Raw genomic sequence first — 13,666 nt, forward strand, 5'->3', positions numbered from 1 at the left:
ACAACTAATTGTGTCCTCCCAATGCTGCTGGTATAAATTTGAAATACTTATCATTGTTTTTTAATTTTGTAGTTGCTTTAAAACACACACACACACACACACACACACACACACACACACACACCAAAAAAAGAAAAGAAAGAAAAGAAAAAGACACAGAGTGTCATACAATGCAGCTACTGCATTCCTAGGTATTTATCTTAAAAAGCAAAAATGTACATTTGAAAAACTATTTACAGCAATTTATTTGTAACAGATTATAAAATGAGTAAGCAGAAAGCCACTGACCTGAGACTATCTCTATACTTTGAGTTTCTATACTATGAAATACGTTAAGTTGTATGGTGTTTTGGTTAATTTTGGCATGTGATGTTTTTATGTTCAAGTTTTTTATAACTAAGTTTATAAAATTAAATTTTTTAATGAAATGCAACCTAACTCACTATGTAAACAAACAGAAAACCTAAATGACTGTCAGAACAAACAGCTGAGTCTCTCCCAATCACAAGCAACCAAATTCAGCCAAGCACAGCAGCCAACAAATCAGACCACACCCAAAAAGGGCAGAGAAAGAGACGAACCTTACCTTACTTCCCCTTTTTGTCTAGAACCACTCAATACCCAGTTAGACAAAACTCTCTGGATCTTTTATGATTATGAGTATTGCTTAATTCATAAGAATCATTCTTTACTCAAACAGCTTTATTTAAACTGCCTAAAGTTTTCGCCCCTTATTTAACAGCAAAAAAACAGGCAGCAACTCCAATTGCCTGTAGACAGGTGAATGCTAAACAGGAGTACACCTTCATTCAGAGAGGCATTTGCAGCCATGCACCACCAGTGTGAATAACTATGAATGTAACCCAATACAAAACTGTAAACTGACTTAAAATGTCAGATTGTGTGCGTGTGTGTTGGTACACGTGTGTAACTTAGCTACCTGGCTCTCGAGGATGAGCTCTGCAGAGGACAACATACAAAACTAGGTTGAACATGCCTGGTTGCAACAATGAATGAACTACTATAGGGGCTGTGGAGATGGCTTAGTATGTAAAATGCCTGCCATACAAGAGTGGAGATCTGAGTACGGATGCCCAGCACAAACACAAAGAGCTGAATGCAGTGATACACATCTGTGACTTCAGTGACGAGGGACCAAGATAGGTGGATTTTGGGAATTTTCTGGTCAGCCAGTATAGCCAAAATGCCAAGGCCCAGCTTCACTGAAAAACTGCCTCAAAATATACAATGGAGGGGGCCAGTGGGATGGCTCACTGGGTATGGGCACTTGCTGTCAAGTCTAATTTCAACTCTGAGAACCTCATGGTGCCTTAACCTGCCGTCTGATATCCACACATGTGCACATATGCACCCATACACCCACCCACACCCACCCACCCACACACAATACATAAGTAAATGTAAAGAATTTTAAATAGTCTATTCTGGGTAAGAGGTAAGACTTGCTAATTCCTAGTTCACTTTTTTTTTTTTTTTTTTTTTTTTTGGAAGGGAGATGGCTTCAAGACAAGTTTTCTCTGTGTAGCAAGTTTCCTGGAACTTGCTCTGTAGACCAGGCTGGCCTAAAACTCAGATATCCACTTACTTCTGTCTCCTGAGTGCTGGTATTATAGATGCATGCCACCACCATCTGGTTTTTCTTTTTCTTCCTTCCTACCTTTCTACCTTTCTTCCTTTCTTCCTTCCTTCCTTCCTTTCCTCTCTCTCTTTCTCCTGAGACAGTGTTTCTCTGTATAGCCCTGGCTATCCTGGAACTTGCTATGTAGACCAGGTTAGTCTCAAACTCAGAAAACCACCTCAGAGTAGTAAAGGTATGTGCTACCACATCTGGCCTGTCACACATTATTTTTGAAGATTATCACAACCCACCTTATTTCAGCAAAATAAATAAAATAAACTGAATTTTAAAAATAAAACATAGGCTGTAGAGATGGCTCAGCAAACAAAGTCCTTGTTCAAGTATGAAGAACCTGAGTTTGAATCCCCAGTACCCATGGAAAGCCAGGAACGGTAGTACATCTCTGATTCCAGTGTGTCTACAGAGACAGGAGAATTCCAAGAAAACCCACAAGCCAGCCAGCTGGTGAACAAGAGGCCCTGTCGTCTCAAACAAGATGGAAAGAGGGGAGTGACTTCGGAGGTTGTCCTCTCACCTGCGTATACAAGCTGTGGCACATACACACCCACAATCACACAATCACACACCCACAATCACACACACACACAAAGAGAGTCCACAACCAAGTTACAAAACCAAACAGGAAAAAAAAAAGTACATTCAAAATATGCATTAATTCAACTCTAAAAACCGAGTAGTAAGACAGACAAAGATTTTACAGTTACATCCATTGGCATACTTCAACCCTTCACTACGACAGGAAACATACTATAAAAGGTTTCTATAAACACTAGCTTATTTCCAACTGAAAACATTAGACCTGAGAAACCACTTAATCTAAACAAAATTAATTGTTCACATTTAGTATAACATTTCAGGGCATATCCAATCGAAGTTGAAATGTTTTTAATATTACCACCTTCAAAATATACTTCATGCAAAGCCTTGTGACCAAATAAAATAACAGAAGGGTATTCACACTCTCCTAGACACACCTTCTTGTACTTCAGGGGCAAAAAAGTTAAAAGCAAAACAAAACAAAGAAAAACCACACAACCACCAAAAAAAAAAAAAAAAAAAAAAAATCCCCTCCACTTTCCAGATTTTCCTTGTAGTTAACATGTGGAATATAAACAGGGCTCTGCCTAGAGCTCCTTAGAGTTAGTGAGCAGAAGTGAGCCAGCTAGTGGGGGGATCCACGGGTTTAGAAGCTGCTGCCACCAGCAGTAGTTGTGACCCCCGTCTCAGAGCCAGCTTCAACTTCCTGACCCCCCAGGACACAACTATGGCCTGTCTTCTTGAATATATTAATTCAAAAGTGACCTCAATCTAAATCTTCCAGACCACCCACTACCTTGGTGGGGGACAGTGGGGGCGCTGAGACAGTCTCACATGATCCAGGATAGCGTGAAACTCCTGGTCCCCTATCTGATACACCTTGAGAATGACCCTGAATTCTGATCTTCCTGTCTCCACCTTATCCAATAATTTTATCATCACTAAATGCCCTATATAAATGGACTCTTTGAAATAGTGACTAGTGTTTGTTTTGTAGAATGAACTCTAAAAAGCTATGGCAGGTGTCTGTTATGTTTAAAAATAGGCATTGCCTGTATTTATTCCTTCACTCCATTTTAGAAGCATAATAACAAGATTTGGTTATTATCAATTGAATTTTCGAGGTCAGTATGAAGAATTAAAGGTTCTCTTATACCCAGCATGGTGGCAAACACCTGAAACTCCAACACTTGGACTGACTCAAAAAACAAGACAACCAAGTTCTGTCAGATGTAATCTGGAATTATTTTATGTATAACATATGGCAATTAATGGACTGATGTAAAATACTAACACTCCTTAAGACTGCATGATCCTGCTTTTCTAAGTTGAACACATTTCTGTTAACATAAAGATACAGCTGTTGTTGTTTTGATGAATTTCTTTGCCAGGCTTGATGACACACACATCTGTAAACCCAGAACCCAGCAGGGTGGAGCAGAACAATCAGGAGTTTGAAGCCAATTTGGTCTACACTGGTAGACTCAGTCTCAGAAACCAAAAAAAAATTAACAAAGAAATAAAATGTTCTTCTTCCTCCGAAAAGTATAGAAACATTTAGAAACTCAATAATCCCCACCCTCCAGACTACTAGCCCAACAGCTGCACATGTACAATCCCAAATCAGGCTCTGCACTGACAAGCATCCTCCCTACCAACTGACACTGCTAGTGGAATGCTGGGTATGACAAGCACATGTCTACATCCCAGCAGCATAGAAGGCTGAAGCAGGAATACCACAAATTCAACAGCTTCCTGGGCTACATAGTGAGGGCCCAGTCGTAAATCAATCTAATCTAATTTAATCTAAAAATAAATAAATTGCCAGTGGGATCTAAGTACATGAAGCTATACGTAACCATTTCTCTATCAAAAAGTGTTTCACTGCCCATAGAAAATTTTAAGGCCAGACAAAATATGACACCTATACAATAGAATATCATGCAACCATAAAAAGAAATTAAGTAGAGATACATACTACATGGATAAGCCTTGAACACATTATGCTAAGTGAAAATATACAATTACAAAAAGCTACACATACATAGTTCCATATTGTTAGTGGAACTGGCAATGAAGCAGTCACTTGGTTCAGTAGTCTAGCACTTCATTAAAGTATTAAAGAGGTAACACACAAATCAGGATGCTACAAATCCATCCTAAGGTATAGACACACACATAAAGATAAATTAAGCATATGCACACAAAACCTTGGCCAGGCTCATACTACCTGCCCACAAAAATAGTTTGAGAAACTCTATTAGGTGAGACTATCACATAAATTTCATGTCATACTTACAGGAAGCATGATGAGATGCCTACTGCACTAGCTTCTCGTCTAAAAAGCTGCAGTCATGTTATCGCTCCGAGTACTGTAGGCAATTGTAACACAGCAGGATTTGTCATTTTTCAAACAGGGTCTTCTGTAGCCCAGGCTGGCTTCAAACTTACCATGTATCAGAAGGATGACACTGAATTTCTTCTGATCTTCCTGCTTCCACCTCTCTAGTTCTAAGACTACAGGCCTGCATGGTTATGTGGTTTTATGCTGTGCTGGGAATCCAACAGAGGACTCTGTGCATGCTCATAACAATATTTTATATATCTAAACACAAAAAAATAGTAAAAAACACTGTAGAAAGGGATATTTTTAGGTTTATTTTATGTATGTGAGTATTCTATCCCCATGTATGTCTGCACACCAGAAAGAGCATTAGATCCCACAGGACTACAGTCATAAGTAGTTGTGAGCCACCATATGAGTACTGGGAATTGAACCCAGGACTTCTGGAAGAGTAGCCAGTGCTCTTAACAACTGAGACATCTCTCCAGACCCTAAAAGGATTTTTAAAAATATAAATACCAGACCTGCTGAAGGGTCTCTAGCCAGCCCAAGCATGGCAAACATGGCTCTGGCAGGCCTTTCCCTTCTCCCCCATTCCCTCTGCCTTGCTAAAAACTGTTAGATTACATTCCTAAAGCTGGCCACCAAAGTCTCTACTCCCTTATTTGGCCACTTCCTCCTCCTGAGGCTGACTACCAAGGTCCAGCTATCAAAGTATTGAAGTCCAGAAATTAAAAGCCCCCTTTGGCTGCCCTAATAAACTTGCCCAACCAAAATTAAACACTTCATCCTAACACAGGGTTTCCCCTTTTTCCTATGGGCCATATCTATCTCCTCTCTATCCAGAGGCAGTCCTTTGTGTCCATGCCCCGCCCCGCCATGCCCCTTTCCCCTCTCCCTTGTTCCTTTCCCCTTCTCCCTCATTCTCTATCTCCTGTCTTTGTCTCTTATCCCCAGCCCTTGGTCCCTCTGGGGCAAATAAATTTCCTTTGTGCTGAGAACTTGATCTTGGGGTATCTTGTACAGACTACCAGTCCCTTCACCTACAAATCCTCTTTGTGCAAGAGCCTCCTTTCCTGGGTAAATGTAGTGACCACCCCTCATCAAACAGGCCTCTCCACAGCCAAGTAGAGACCATCACAGAAAACCAAAAGTGGACACAATCCAGAGACTATGGGTAGCCCAGCTCCAATGGATACATCTATATCACAGCTTCTGCATCTATGGCTTGGAACGTCATGGAAGAGGGAGTGGAAAGATTATGTAAGAGTCAGAATATGAGGAAGTCTACTGTGAAACAGTCTCTCTCAGAAATGGCTACATAAACAAGATGGAATAATGGCAATATCAATGGACATGTTAACATGAGAGGGGGAAAATCTTGAAGTTATTGGTCAGCCTTGAAACCATATACATATAAACAGCAAAAACAGTCTCAACAGGTGTTTTTTTTATTTTGTTTTGTTGTTGGTTTTTTTTTTATTTTATTTGTGCGTGCGTGTGTGTGTGTGTGTGTGTGTGTGTGTGTGTAACAATAAAAAAAAAAAGAGGCTATCAACTTGAAAGTGGGAGGGGTTGAGGAAGGGTAGCTAGGAGGGGCTGGAGGAAGGAAAGGAAAGGAGTGATATAATTCTATTTCAACTAAAAGTTTAAATAGTAAGCCGGGTATAAGACTGTACACCTTTAGTCTCAGCACTCAGGAGGCAGAGGCAGACAGATCTTGGAGTTCGAGGCCAGCTTGGCCTACAGATTGAATTCCAGAACATCCAGTGCTACAGAGAAACCCTGTCTCAGAGAGAGAAAAAAAAAGTTTTTAAAAGTTTAAAAAAAAAAAAAAAAGTACACACACACACACACACATACACACACACACACACACTCCACAGACCAATGAAATAGCTAAGTGGGTCTGGGCATTTACCACTAAGCCTAATGAGCTGACCCAAGTTCCATTCCAGGAATCCACATGGTAAAAGGAGAGAATGACTCCTCAAGTGTCCTCAGACCTCCACATGTACAACTAAATACACATATACCATAAATAAATATATGTGAATTTAAGAAACGTACTAGGTTATTTTCGTTGTTTTTTGAGACAGGGTCTCACTATGTAGCCCAAGTTAGTCTCTTCCCACTTTGCTGCCAAGTACCAGGATTACAGGAAGGTGCACATGGTCTGCACAGTCTCCCTCTGAAAGATCTCTAGATGCAACGACATGCACAAAACTGTCAATATCTACGAAAACAATGCCTTCTGGAATACTCTCTGAGAACCTACCTGAAGCTGTTTTACACTTCACATGTTTTATATATAAGTAGAAGGAACACTCTAATGATAAAAAGTACACATTTATAGTTATATAAACATATAGTTTATGTTAGCAACTGTTATGCACCTTACATAACTGTGTGTTCTATACCTGTCTATGACCAGCAGCACAGTAATTTTATACCATCATCACACACAGGCAAGAGGACAGACACCATGACCATGTTACTGGGTCACTAGAATCTCCACCATGATCTTATGGGATCACCATTGTTCCATAAGTGGTCTGCCTCTTTTACTCAATCACCTGACTATGCTTAAATGTTCATATTCATAACTGCATTATTCATAATGGCTGAAATGTGGGGAAATAACTCAAAATGCCCACAAACTAATGAACAGAAAAATCAAATGCTACATATGTACACACGGAATATTCAATTGTAAGAGACAATGACAGGTGCTACATTACTGAGAAATCCTGGTAAGAGGTAATGAATACAGAACTCCTTTCCAACCAAATATCCAAAGAGGCAACTCTCAGGGACAAAAACTTCATTATTGTGTCAAGAGCACAGAGCTGGAAGAGTGCTGGTTTTTTCTGGTGATGAAAATACTATTTAAACAAAGAAGACAGTCAGCAACACTGACTTACACATTTCAACAAACTGAATTTACTATTATGTGAATTTTCCCAACAAGCCTGTTAGGGGGATCACCCTCACCCCAAAAAAGAGGGGAAAGTGCTTTTCACCCTAGGGTGCTCTGCAGATAGGCCCCACCGACTCACTTCCTGCAGCAATGCACTTAGCACACTGTATTCAGGACCAAAATACCACTGCCTCTTAAATCTGGTAAAAAGAAACTTGTAATTATTATTGAAGTTGAAAGCTGTTTCCTCCATAATTTAGCATACTTTCATTTCCAAAAAAAAGGCCATTCTTATTAAAATAGATATCCTTATGAATAAATAAGTGTTAGATACACAAATGTGTCCATTTCTAAGGAAATATAGAAATAGTTACTTTCTCACTCTTTGGTCAGCAATAATTAACTCCTCTCAATTCAGCTTGGCTTAATAACTTAGAACAGTTTTACCTCAGCTTTTTTTTTTTTTTTTTTAAGGCAGAGTCTGCACTGGCTGTCCCAGAACTCACCATGCACACTAGGCTCACCTTTAACCCATGGATATCCCCCTGCCTCTGTTTCCTGAGTGCTATAATAAAGGCATGTATCATCATGCCTGGCTACTTCAGTTTTTAAACATTAAAACTTCCATTAAGTCAAGTTTTTTTTTGGGGGGGGCAGGGCTCGAGACAGGATTTCTTATATTCCTGGCTGTCCTGGAACTCACTCTGTACACTAGGCTAACCTCAAATTCAGAGATCCATTTGCCTCTGCCTTCTTAGTGCTGGGATTAAAGGTGTGCACCATCATGATCAGCTTAAAATCAGGTCCTTTTTATTTTTTTTATTTTTTTGAGACAGGGTTTCTCTGTATAGCCCTGGCTGTTCAAGAACTCACTCTGTAACCACACTGGCCTCAAACTAAGAGATCCACCTTCCTCTGCCTCCCAAGTACTGGGATTGAAGGTGGCATTTACCACCACCACCACCACCTGGCGAAAGTCAGATACTTTTTAGAAGTCACAAGAACCACTCATTCTTGGACAGGGAAATGAAACAGTTATCACAAATACATATGAGCTCACCTGAATTTCACATATTTCTAGTTTCCTGACTCCAATGAATTTTCAAGAACTCCCAAGACATTTTAACACAATAGGTACAACAGGAAGGAAATGAAACATTATTAACATCTTCCACAAGCAAAGTGCACTGGGTGTCATCCCATTCCTAAGAAACCTATTATCCTGTCTGAACTGAAAACAAAATGGAAGCCACCAAGGGTAAAAGGACTTGCCATGCCACTTCCCAGCACCCCCCAAGCTAAACTGGCTAAAACAGTTGGCCTTCAATAGCCATTCTACCACTTGCTGCGTGACTGATTAAAAGCCTCTACACAAGTGGTTCTCAACTTGTGAGTTGAGACCCTTTGGGGTCAAACAACCCTTTCACAGGGGTTGCATATCAGAGATGCTGCATATCATCTACTACATTAGAATTCATAACAGTAGCAAAACTACAGGTATGAAGTAGCAATGAAGTAATTTTATGGTTGAAGGTCACCACAACATGAGGAACTATATTAAAGGGTCGCCGCAGCATTAGGAAGGTTGAGAACCACTGCTCTATACAGTAGGTACCATTTTCACAAAAACAAGGTTAGTATTCATAAAATAAATGTAAAAAGGGACAGTGAGTATTTCCAAGGAGTAACACACACACACACACACACACACACACACACACACACACACACACACACCCCTCGTGGAACATCAGAGAAGGGTGGAAAGAATGTAAGAGCTGGAGGAGGGAGAAGTGCTGTAAAACACTGTCTTCAGGACAAGGCATGGCCGCTGCCGTCAAGAGCTCACTGCATCTGTGGTTACCTCAGCAAGATCAGTGAGCACCCAATGGGCAACACTAACAGGACTCAGCGGGCTATTAGCACAAAGTAGAGGACATGAGAAAGGATGGGGAACATGCTGGGGTTTCCTGAGAGTAGTGGGGGTAGGAACTGAGGGAACATATGATGAAGATATGTTATTTATATGTACAAAATTGTCAAAGAATATATGAGATGTTCTAAAAAATAACAGGCCAAAATTAGCTCTGAATTTAAACTTTAAAAAACAGCAGTATTTTAAGCATCAAAAAGTATAAAATAATTCTTAGCATTTTTCTTAAATTTTTGCTAAAGACTCATTCTGTGCCTTCCAACAGGCAGGCAGACAAACTACATATATGTTCACAAGTATGTCGTGTTTTCAAGGACATTCAAGGGACTGTCAGTCCCTACTTCAGAAAACAAACGCACTACTTCTCAGTAGAAAAAGCCACATCAACAACACTGCTTTTATTCTTCTTTACCACATAAGAGATAGTTTGAGCAACATCCGTACAACCAAGGAAGCAGCACGCGAGTGAGAAAACGGCTGCAGACAAGCCAGAGACCGCAGGGCTGTGAACAGCTGTAACGCAACACACATGAAGACAAGGTTAGGGAGGAGAAAACCAGAGCAAGACATCAGCAGTCCGTCCTGAGTCAATTATTCTGGTAAAAGATTGGTGGTTTAAATTGCACCACCCTAAGGGCTTTTGGATAGCTGTAACCACTGCTACTTAAAGATGCAGCCACCTAAGATGTTGACAAGATTGGGACATTTCCTGAGAGTAACACACACACACACACACACACACACACACACACACACACACACACACACACGCCAGTAACTCTCCAAGTACTTTTACATGTATTAAATAAAAATCAAATCAAACTCTAATATAACAATTCTTACATGCTAAACTTTTTTCTAAGAACTCCTGACATAAAAAGTACAGCAGCAACTAATGAAACTGTCAACTGCAGACAAATGTATTTTAATACAGACTTAGAGGTCTTGGATTAATCACATCTTTGAGGCTGAAAATGTACAGCTCAATGATAGAGAGCTTGCCTAGCATGCACAGGACCCTGCCAGAGTCTGACTGATCCCTAGCATGGGGGGTGGGAGGATGACCTTCTTCTTCTTTTTTTTTGGTTTTTCGAGACAGAGTTTCTCTGTGTAGCTTTGCACCTTTCCTGGAACTCACTTGGTAGCCCAGGCTGGCCTAGAACTCACAGAGATCCGCCTGCCTCTGCCTCCCAAGTGCTGGGATTAAAGGCGTGAGCCGCCGCCTGGCTAGACTTTCTTCTAAAATTGCCTTTCTTGTCACATTTATCCACTTGTTTACTATATGTGCACATATATGTGCCATGATGGAAATGTGGAAATTGGAGGGCACTTTGTGAGAGGTGGTTCTCTCCTTTCACTCTGTGAGTCCCAGGAATTGAACTCAGGTTGGCAGCTTGGCAGCAAGCACTTTTGCCTACTAAGCCATCTCATAGGCCGACTATAATTATTTTAAGATTAAAGCAACACCAGACTTGAGGCAACCTTTATTTTATCCTAGGGTTATTATTAAAGTAATCCTACTGTATATGGAATCATAGTTTTTGTAAGCCAATATAATATAATCAGGCCACTGTGTGACAAGAAGAGTGTCCTTAAGAAGAAAAAAATAACACTACTAGCCAGGCCTGATGGGACAGGCTGCTGCCCTAGCACTTGGTAAGTGGAGGCAGGAGAATTAGGAGTTCAAGACCAGTCACTATACAGGGAGTTCAAAGACAACCTCTACTTAATTCTTTCTTGAGGTACTTGTCACAATCTACTGCCCATCAACACAAAAGAGAGAAGAGACTGAGACAGGGTCTCTCTATATAGTCTACAGTGCCCCCATTCTCTTTTTTAAAGGTTTTCTTGCATTTTTATTCTGCATTACATAACATTTGTATGCTACATAATATGCTGCATACTTTTCTAGCAGGAATGGAGGACCATAGCTCAGAGTTTTTCCACGAATCAGGAAAATGCTTTCTTAATGTTCTCCAAGTCACATAACAGAGGTCACATAACAGAGACTGACTCCAGTCATGCCTATCTCATTCTAAGAGAGCAAGGCTGGCAATTCTTTTTTTCTTATCTTCGATATTGAACCCACAGATACACACAGTGGCCACTCCAGGGTGAGCAAGCACAAGCCCACTATGGTGAGGTCAGGGAGACTCTTGATCCACATTGCCACACAATGAAACACACTCTGAACCCTACCCAGCTCCTCAAAGGTGACCTGGCCTCACCTCCTTCCCCACTCTTGATCCTCCTGCCTCAGCCTCCCAAGTGCTGAATGTGTGCACCACCACAATTTTACTTGTAGCTTTACTCTTGTTCAACGTTAAGTTCCCCTCACCACTAGATCCTCTCTCACTAAACAAAAAATGATGCTTTTATGGTAGTGACATTTGTTTGAGTGAGATGTAATAGAATCTTACTTTTGTGAGGAAAAAAATTCACTGACTTTTCTGCAAAGACATTCATCAAAATTACCCCCTTTGATGTTAGGGTGGAGACTCAAACCTTTTTCCTTTGGTTCGTGTTTTCTGATGTTCTTTATGAAACAGTTACTTTATTTGGTGCTATGCATTAGAGAACTCTTTGAGTCAAAGGATAATTAAGTAAAGTAAATGTGGTTCAACAAATAAATGCCAGCAACCAAGTTCAACTGCCAAACAAATTCACTGTGACAGGACAAGAGTCTCTAGAACTGGGGGGTGGAAGCATAGGGGAAGCTGTGAACACCCGAAGCTGACAGGAAATCTTCTACTGACTTGGTAACACTGACTGGAGTCATCGGACAACAACAAACCGTGCTGTCAGGGAGAGCAAGCATTCAGATATGCTGATGGGCAAAACCAACTCAAATCAAAATGCTGAACTAGGGTGTCTGTATAAATCATACAGAAGGAAGAGGCAGGAGCAGGTAACTGTACACAGCACACTGGCTCAGTGGGCTTCCGTCACTACAAACAACCTGAATTCACTATCAAGGCTCAATCACAAGACCAGCAAACTCTCAGAGGCATTGTGAGATTGTGCCGAGATAAAGGCACAATTAGGAATACAGTTAAGAAATTAAACCAGGTGGTGGTAGCACACACCTTTGGTCTCAGCACTCAGGAGGCAAAAGCTGGGGGATTTCTGTGAGTTTGAGGCAAGCCTGATCTACAGAGAGATCCAGGGCAGTCAGGCCTACACAGAGAAATCTTACTTTTTTAATTAAAATAATAATAATAATAGTCAGGACCACTCCTACCCCCAGAGGAGTGCCATGGTATTTGTGTGCACAGATGCACAACCATGAAGTACATTAAAAAATGAAAAGAAAAATGCACAAATTCATGAATAGGATCTTACTAATTCTAGGACAGTATTTCACATATAAACTTGAGTAGATCAATGCTGAATTCTAATAAAGATAACCCAGTCCATAAAATAAATGAATTTTTAAACTTTAACCAAACCATTCTAGTGTGTTATTCAAAATTACTTGGCATGTAAAATACATATTAAAAATTGTAACAGTGGGCTGGAGAGATGGCTTAGGGGTTAAGAGCACATATTGCTGTAGTAATCAAAGGTTGTTTCCTAGCACCCACATCAGCACATCACTACCACCTGTAACCCACTGACACCCTCTTCCGAGCTCCAAAAGTAATTGCACTCATGCTCATATGCACATATATACATACATGCATAATTTTAAAATAATAAATCTCTCTTTTGTTTTGTTTTTTTGAGACAAGGTTTCACTATGTAGCTCTGGTTGTCCTGGAACTCACTATGTAGACCAGGCTGGCTTCAAAGTCACAAAGGTCCACCTGCCTCTGCCTCTTAAGCGCTGGGATTATGCCGGGCGGTGGTGGCGCACACCTTTAATCCCAGCACTCGGGAGGCAGAGGCAGGCAGATCTCTGTGAGTTTGAGGCCAGCCTGGGCTACCAAGTGAGTTCCAGGAAAGGCACAAAGCTACACAGAGAAACCCTGTCTCGAAAAAACAAAAACAAAAACAAAAACAAAAGTGCTGGGATTAAAGGTATGTGCCACTACACCTGGGCTAAAATAATTTTTTTTAATTATGAAGGAAAGCCAGTGTAGTGGTACAAAATTATAATCTCAGCACCTGTGGCCGAGGCAGGAGGATGACAAATTTGAGGCCAGACCAAGCTAAATAGCTAAGACCCTCTCTCAAACACCACAATAACACATACAAATATAGGTTTTTGGGTTTTGGTGGGGTTTTTTGGGGTTGGTTTTTTGAGACAGGGCTTCTCTATGTAACGTTTCT

The 13,666-nt window shown here is 40.6% G+C and overlaps 1 protein-coding gene across 2 annotated transcripts in view; it reads right to left on the minus strand.

Annotated features, from left to right (window-relative positions):
* Cdc42se2 (CDC42 small effector 2) overlaps nt 1–13,666 on the minus strand; it is an 83,077-nt gene that overhangs the window by 45,684 nt on the left and 23,727 nt on the right. Inside the window, exon 1 of one of the 2 annotated variants that reach the window (XM_037201342.1) lies at nt 4,649–4,784. The exons of the other annotated variant lie outside the window; for it this stretch is intronic. The gene's annotated coding sequence lies outside the window, so the exon portion shown is untranslated. Of the gene's footprint in view, nt 1–4,648; nt 4,785–13,666 lie in introns of those variants that run through there. 2 annotated transcript variants of the gene reach the window in all.

Source organism: Peromyscus leucopus, chromosome 8b (assembly GCF_004664715.2).
Source record: "Peromyscus leucopus breed LL Stock chromosome 8b, UCI_PerLeu_2.1, whole genome shotgun sequence".
NCBI classification, from domain to species: Eukaryota; Metazoa; Chordata; class Mammalia; order Rodentia; family Cricetidae; genus Peromyscus; species Peromyscus leucopus.